Here is an 8,403-nt window from a genome sequence, read left to right on the forward strand (position 1 = left end):
CATGAGATTTGTGGTTCTCTCCTTACTAATGAGGTAGAACTCAACGAAGAGGAAGAAGAAGATAGGAGGAAAGCAAAAGAAAAGAAAAAGAGCATTGCACTAAAAGCCAGTATTCTTGAAGAAGAGTTGGAAAAGCTATCTTGTGATGATGATGAAGAGTTGGCACTGGTTGCAAGGAAATTCAGAAAGGTTATGGGAAAAAGAAATCGAAGATTGGCTAGAAGAGGGTTTAGCAAAGATCAAGGTTCTTCATGGAGAACTAGAAACAAAGATGACTCCAACAAAAAGGATGAGCTAACTTGCTTCGAATGCAAGAAGCTTGTACATTTTAAGTCTGAATGCCCATTGCTGAAAAATGAGACTCCAAAGAAAAATAAGAAATCAAATAAGGTAATGGTGGCAGCTATTTGGTCGGATAGTGACACATCAAGCTCTGAAGCTGAAGATGAAAAAACTGAGGAAAGAGCAAACCTGTGTTTGATGGCACAGGATGATGAATCCGAGAAATCCTCATCCCCTTGCTATATTTCTATTGATGATTTACAAGATGAGTATGAGTGCCTTTATGATGAATTTGAAAAACTCTTTTCAAAATACAAGGCTTTAAAGAAAAAGACTGCATCTCTTGAAAATGATTTGGAAAAGATAAGAGAAGAGTTCAATTCTGTTTTTGAGCAAAGAAATTTTCTGCAAGTTGAGTTAGAACATTCAAAAATAAATTTTGAAGTTTTAAAATTAGAGCTGGACAATAAATCTGAAGCTTTGCAAAAAACACTTGATGAAAATACAGCTCTTAAAAGTTTGAAAAATGAAACTTCAAAAAGAAATGTCTACTACAAGAAAAACTCTACAAATGCAATATCTAGATGCTATATTTGTAATAAAATTGGTCATTTATCATATGATTGTTTTAAGAAAAGAAGCACGCAAAAAATAAGAAAAATATGGGTTCCAAAAGGATCCTATATTGCAACAACAATCAAAGACCCATCAAGGTATGGGTACCTATAAAGAAAAACTAAAAATCTGTCTTATAGGTTGAGCTGCATTTAAAGGAGACATGTTCAAGAGCTCAACTCAAGAAGAAGCAGCCTTGGTATATGGACAGTGGCTGCTCAAGGCACATGACAGGAGATGAAATGCTATTTGCTAAGCTAGACAAAAGAAAGGGAGGAACCATATCCTTTGGTGATGATTCAAAAGGTAGAATCCATGGTATAGGAACGGTTGGTAAGAATTCCCAAACTCAAATCAGTCATGTGTTATTAGTTAAAGGCTTGAAACATAACTTATTGAGCATTAGTCAATTGTATGATAAAGGATTTAAAGTATGCTTTGATTCAAATAAGTGTGAAGTGGTAGATATAAGTACAAATAAAGTCTCATTTATAGGAAGAAGATTAAAAAATAGGTATGTTGTATTTCCTGAAGATCTTGAAATGAATTGTGAAATGTGTTTAGTGGCAAATGCTGAAAATGATAGCTGGCTATGGCATAGGAGACAAAGACATGTGAGCATGCATACTATGTCAAAATTAATTAAGAAAGATTTAGTTGTTGGACTGCTGGATATAAAATTTGAAAATGATAAAATATGTGATGCTTGCCAACTAGGAAAACAAGTTAGAACATCCTTTAAGACTAAGAAGATTGTGTTAACAACTAAACCTCTTGAATTGCTGCTCACTGATCTATTTGGTCCAATAAGTATAACTAGTCTAGGTGGAAAATCTTATAGCTTTGTAATAGTTGATGGCTACTCTAGGTACACTTAGGTTTATTTTCTTGCTCATAAGAATGATGCTTTACCAACATTTATAAGTTATTGTAGGAAAATTGAGAATGAAAAAAGACTAGCCATAGTTAGTATTATGAGTGATCATGGAGGAGAATTTGAAAGTGATGAATTTGAGAATTTTGTAATGAAAAGGAGTTGGATCATAATTTTTCTACACCTAGAACACCCCAACAAAATGGAGTTGTTGAGAGAAAAAACCGAACCTTAAAAGAAATGGCTAGAACTATGCTATGTGAGAATAACCTACTAAAATATTTTTGGGCTGAGGCAGTGAACACAGCAGCATATATACTTAATAGAGTCTCAATTAGAGCCATGATATCAAAGACTCCATATGAACTTTACAAGGGTTGGAAACCAAATATTTCACACCTTAAGAGTTTTGGGTGTAAATGTTTTGTGTTAAATAATGGAAAACAGTACTTAGGTAAGTTTGATGCAAAGAGTGATGAGACAATATTTTTAGGATATGCATTAAACTCAAAGGCTTATAGAGTTTTCAACAAAAGAACCTTAACTGTTGAAGAATCAATCCATGTAGTTTTTGATGAGTCCAATGCCTTACAAAAGGAAATTCATGCTAATGATGATGGTGTAGAGATCCTAGAAAAACAAATGAAAGAAATGAGCTTAGAGAATAATAAGAATAATGAAGAAAGCTCACTTAGAAGAGAAAATGAAACTCCATCTATAGAAAATTTGCAAAGAATAGAAATTCAGCATAGTGATCTTCCAAGGAGTTGGAGATAGACAAAAGACCATCCACAAGAACAAATCATAGGTGACATTTTTCAAGGAGTTAAGACTAGAAGAGCAATAAGAGAGACTTATGAGTTCTCAACTTTCATATCTCAAATTGAGCTTAAACATTTAAGGAAGCAGAAAAAGAGGAAAGTTGGATAATGGCCATGCAAAAGGAACTTGATCAATTCAAAAGAAACCGTGTGTGGTCATTAGTCTCCAGGCCTTTAAACCACCTTATTGTTGGAACAAAATGGGTGTTTGGAAATAAGGTAGATGAGCAAGAAAATGTAGTTAGAAATAAAGCTAGGTTAGTAGCCTAAGGATACAACCAAGAGGAAGGAATTAACTATGATGAAACATTTGCATCGATTACTAAGATTGAAGCCATAACGTTGTTGCTTGCTTTTGCATGCTTTATGAATTTTAAATTGTACCAAATGGATGTAAATAGTGCATTTTTAAATGGATTCATTCAAGACAAAGTGTATGTTGAACAACCACCAGGATTTGAAGACTTTGAAAAACTAGATCATGTTTTCAAACTTCATAAAGCCTTGTATGGATTGAAACAAGCTCTTAGAGCTTGGTATGAGAGGCTTTCGAAATTTTTGGTTGAAAAAGGATATGTTAGGGGTAGCATTGATACTACATTTTTTATTAAAAGACACTCAAAAGATTTAATTGTTGTTCAAATTTATGTTGATGACATTGTATTTGGTGCAACTAATGAGGCTTTATGCACAAACTTTGCTAAAGAAATGCAAGGTGAATTTGAGATGAGCATGATGGGAGAGTTGAAGTATTTTCTTGTGCTTCAAATCAAACAAAGTGATAAAGGAATCTTCATCAACCAAGAAAGATACACTCAAGACATGCTCAAAAGGTTTGATATGCTACAGCTGAAATCAATTTATATACAAATGAGTCCATCCACCAGACTTGATTTAGATGAAAAAGGAAAGGATGTTGATCAAAAGCTCTATAGAGGTATGATCGGATCACTTCTTCATTTAATAGTCAGCAGGCCTGATATCCAATTCAGTGTGTGTTTGTGTGCTCGTTTTCAATTTCAACCCAAAGAATCACACATGACTGTTGTTAAAAAGAATTTTTAGATACTTCATAGACACTCAAACTTTAGGCATATGGTATCCTAGAGAATCATCCTTTAGCTTAGTTGGATATTCAGATGCTGATTTTGCTGGCAGTAAAACAGATAGAAAGAGCACTAGTGGAACCTGCTAGTTTCTAGGTAGTATGCTCGTGTCATGGTCTAGCAAAAAGCAAAATTTAGTTGCTCTGTCTACAACAGAAGTAGAATATGTATCTCTAGGAAGTTGTTGTGCTCAAATCTTGTGGATTAAACAACAACTAAAAGATTATGGAATGTCAATGAATAACATACCAATATATTGTGACAATACAAGTGCAATCAACATTTCAAAAATCCTGTGCAGCATTCTAGGACTAAACACATTGAAATTAGGTACCACTTTGTTAGAGATCATGTAATGAAAAGTGACATTAAAATTGAATTTGTCGACACTCTACATCAACTAGCTGATATATTCACAAAACCCCTGAATGAGGAAAGATTTTGTGAGATTAGGAGAAATTTAGGGATGGTTAACTTGCAGGAGATTTAAAGAAAAATTCTGAAATTTTCACAAAGGACAGTAAGCACTTAGTCGACTAAGAGCATTCTGTCTCCTTAAATAATAATGCTCAGTTAAGTTAAAGGCAGGAGGAATAAAATAGTGAAAAGAAAATGTCTATCGAGAAATAAAACATAAAAGAAAACTGCCCAAACCAAAAGTAAAAATTTGGAGGCAATTTTTGAATTTTGAAGGGGGAGTTACCAATTATCCTTAAAGAAGGGAAGTTAGGCAATTTTTTTTGAATTAATTAAACTACTCTCAACCTATTTTCTCTACATTTTCTCTCTGCTAAAACTGACGCCTGAAACTGAAATCCTCACCTCTTAACCATTTAAAACCCTGAGTCCAAAATCATCCAAACCAAATGATGAAATCAAGAAAATCTCAAGAACTTCTAGCAAAGAAGAAAGGCAAACGGCTAATGGAAGAAAGTCTGCAAGCTAAAATACTGAAGAATAAGAAGAGGATTGAGTCGGGATCTGTAAGTAAAAAATATGGAAAATTGAAGAGCCACAAATCTGAAAAGAAGAAAGAAAATAGCAAATCACACTAGAAAGGTACTACTTCATCTTTTAAATTCAGAAATGAAGCACATGAAGAGAGATTTAGGAAAATAGAGAATGCCCCTATCACTTGTGGAAAATACATTGACTGGGAAAGCTTTAATGAAATGCCTGAAATCTTGACAAGTTTATCAGATTATTTTGAAGAGTTAAAATTGAAGGAGTTCAGCACATTTAAAAATCGATCATACAGTGCTAGTTTAGTTAAAGAATTTTATTCCAGTATAGTTGTTGATAAGGATGAACTGGCAGATCTTGATGATTATTCTTATGAGGGTTTGAATGTGTTTTTGAACGGGAAAGAATTTACTGTCACTGCTGCAGATTTAGGAGAACTTCTTAAAATAGAGTGTAATGAGGGAGAATTTGAATTCCGTGATAATTATGACCCCTCATCCTTGTGGGAAGTTATCACAAGGAAGAGAGAAAAATACTCCTCCAAGAGTAATGTTGGGCTTATTACAAGTCCTCAAATAAGGATTATGCACTACTTTGTTGTCGCCAATATTCATGGCAAGAGTGGAAGCTTAAGCTACATTAGCCTCCAAGATTTATGGCTAATGGAACGTGCATTTAGTGTTGTTTCACTTAATCTGGGCATATTTATGATTGAGAGAATGAGAGGAGCATACAAACTGGAGAAGATAAATTTACCTTATGGAAATATCATCACTTTTCTAATGTAGAAGAAAGGAATTTGGAGTTCTAGATATGAGGCAGATAAGGTAAAGAGCAAAGATCAAGCCATTTACCTTGGAAGCTTGCCTAAAATGGGGTACAAACTTGATGGAGAAAGATTCGTTAAAACCCCCAAGGTTGAATCAGGAAAAGAATCCTCTTTACCTGCTTAACTAGAGGTAGCACCATCTCAATTCTCAAATGAAGTGATCTTCAACCTGCTTATGAGAAATGATGAAAAGTTCACAGACCAAGGGGCAAGAATTCAAAAGATTGAAGAAAGGTTAACAGAAATGGAAAGCTAAATGAAAGGAAAAGGAAAAATGCCATATGAACCTGCTACTGCAGATACCTTTGTAACTCCAAGCATTACTCCAACAGGACAAGAATTTGAGGACTCTACTTTTCAAGTTGAAGGTCATGAACCTGAGGTGGAACAACCAAGAAAATCCCCCTAACTTGAGCCTCAAGACAAGAATCAGTACAAGGAACTAAAGTGCTAGGGTCACGGGATGAAACTCCTTTGCCTCAACCCAAGACTCAAGAAAAGCAATCTTCTCGCCCCAACTAAAAAAAAGTATCTATCATGGATATCTTCCATCAAATGGTTAGAGAAGAGCAAGTTGGAAAGAAAACTGCTAGAGAACAAGCAGGGAAGTCCATTGCAGAAGGGAAGTCAAGGAAAGGAAAAGAAACAGTTGCTAAAGAACCATAGATAAAGTCCAAACCACCAAGCAAGGGTAAGAAAACAATGGCAACTAAAACGAAGTTCATCAAAAGGAGGAAATCATCCAAATTGGTTGAGAAGGCCAAGCCAGCAATAATCTCCTCTTGTCAAGACCTTCTTGAAATTTCATCCCCTAAACAATCCCCTAAAAAATCCCCTTCAGAACCTTCTCCCGAGCCTTTAAATGTTTTCTATGGCACTGATGAATCCACTTCATCAGCCTCCTCAGAGGATTGAATACCTCTCTCAAATTGATGATGACAAAAAGGGGAGAAATATAGCTAGGACCTTAGAGGAGAAATTATGAAAAGACTAAAGGAGATAGGAAGTAGAAACTGTCTAGGGGTAGTTAGGGAACATTAATTATTATTTTTTGCCTAGCTGACTGTTGAACACTTGATTTTAACTTTGTTGTTTATGTTTCTTGTGAGTAAAATGGGATGCTGATATGTTTATGTTATTTGGTTGTTGATAATTGAATATCTAATGATGCCTTACTATCTATGGTATTTTGACTGCTACTGATAAAAATTTGGTGTTGTATTGATATTGGGATAGTATGCTGATGACTAATTTTTTTAATGAAATTGTGAATGGATTGTGTTTGTGAATAAATATGGATGCTAAGTATAGTATATCTGTTGAATGATGAGTGGCATAGACAAAATCCGACAACAATATATTGTTGACAGACATTGCTAAAATGTTGATGATAATCTGTCAACATTCACCTGCTGTAAATCACTTTATATTTCTGCATATATATATTCTGAATGTATAGTGTCATTTTCTATATGACATGAATAAAATTTACTTGAATGAACAAGCAAAATATGCACACACTAAGGGGGAGCATACACATAGGGGGAGAAATCCTTATCTTTGTGCAAAACTGAAAAAGAATAAAAGGACATTGTGTTGTTAATCAAGGAATGTTTTATCATCATCAAAAAGGGGGAGATTGTTGGCTCCATTAGTTTTTGATGATAATAAAACATTCCCATTCATTTGTGTCTAATATTTCTACTTGAGTGTGTAGGACAAAAATTATGTGCAAATAAACAATCAATCATTCAAATGCACATATCAAAGAGCATAGGAATAAGAAAGTCACAATTGATCAACAAGACAGGAATCCCTTAGTTGATTAATGAAGAGTTAGTCAGCTAAGATTTAAATCAGAAGTTGACGGGCTGAAAAGTATTGAGAAACATAACCAATTTAGTCAACCAAGGAATGAGTTGGTTGACCAAATGCACACTACCAGAATTGCCAGAAACTGGGAACAAAAGACAGAGACGACTTAGTCGACTAAGATATCGGTTAGTCGACTAAGAATTCTGCCTGTAATTTTGAAGTTTGCACTAAAAGACAGATTAACGGCCAGATTAGCTACCAAACTATTTCCAATGATCAAAACTGCTTAACTCCCATCAGAGTTGATTTTTTAAGTATAAAAGGGACTTCCAACAGCTAGAAATGAGTTTTAAGAAGGCTTCCAAGAAAAAAAAGCTTAAAAACTAGCAAAAATCTCTCTGCACTTTACTGCACTCAATGCCCATCTTTGTAGTTATGTTTTGCACTTCAACTTGTACCACTTAGATCAACTTTGTGATCATAGGTACACTTCTATTTCATTTCTCTTTATGTTTTTAGAGTGAAAGGGTCACTCTAAGGGGTTCAATCAAGCTAGGATTGCTTGTTTAGGTAAAGGTTCTAACTTAGCCTTGAAAAGTTACGTGTTGGGTTATAGTTGAGCTTGGGAAAAATTATTGTGAAAGGTTGTGGTTGAGCCTTTGAAAAATCACTTTGGGTTTTGGTTGATCCCGGTAAAAACCATTGTGAAAGGTTTTGGCTAAGCCCGGTAAAAGCCATTGTAAAGCTTGGTGAAAGCTTGGTAATTTCATCGTTCTTAATGGATTGTTTGGAAAATCCTTGGTTGAACAATCAAGGTAGTGGATGTAGGTCTTGGATCGAACCACTATAAATAGCTGTCTATTTGTCTGTTCTGTTTTCAGTTTTTATTCATCTTTAAGTGTTTTCTTTTGTTGTGCATTTGTCTCCAATTAAAGGTCAATCTTTGGAAAAAGCCAAAAGTGCTATTCACCCCCCCTCTAGCACATTTATTTGGTACCAACACAATTACTAATAACCAAACTTATAAAAAAATACTAAAATTAGATATATATTAGTAGACTTGTCAAAATGAGCTTGGCCCAGTTTATTTTCAATATA

This window comes from Theobroma cacao, chromosome 5 (assembly GCF_053813885.1).
Source record: "Theobroma cacao isolate CCN51 chromosome 5, ASM5381388v1, whole genome shotgun sequence".
NCBI classification, from domain to species: Eukaryota; Viridiplantae; Streptophyta; class Magnoliopsida; order Malvales; family Malvaceae; genus Theobroma; species Theobroma cacao.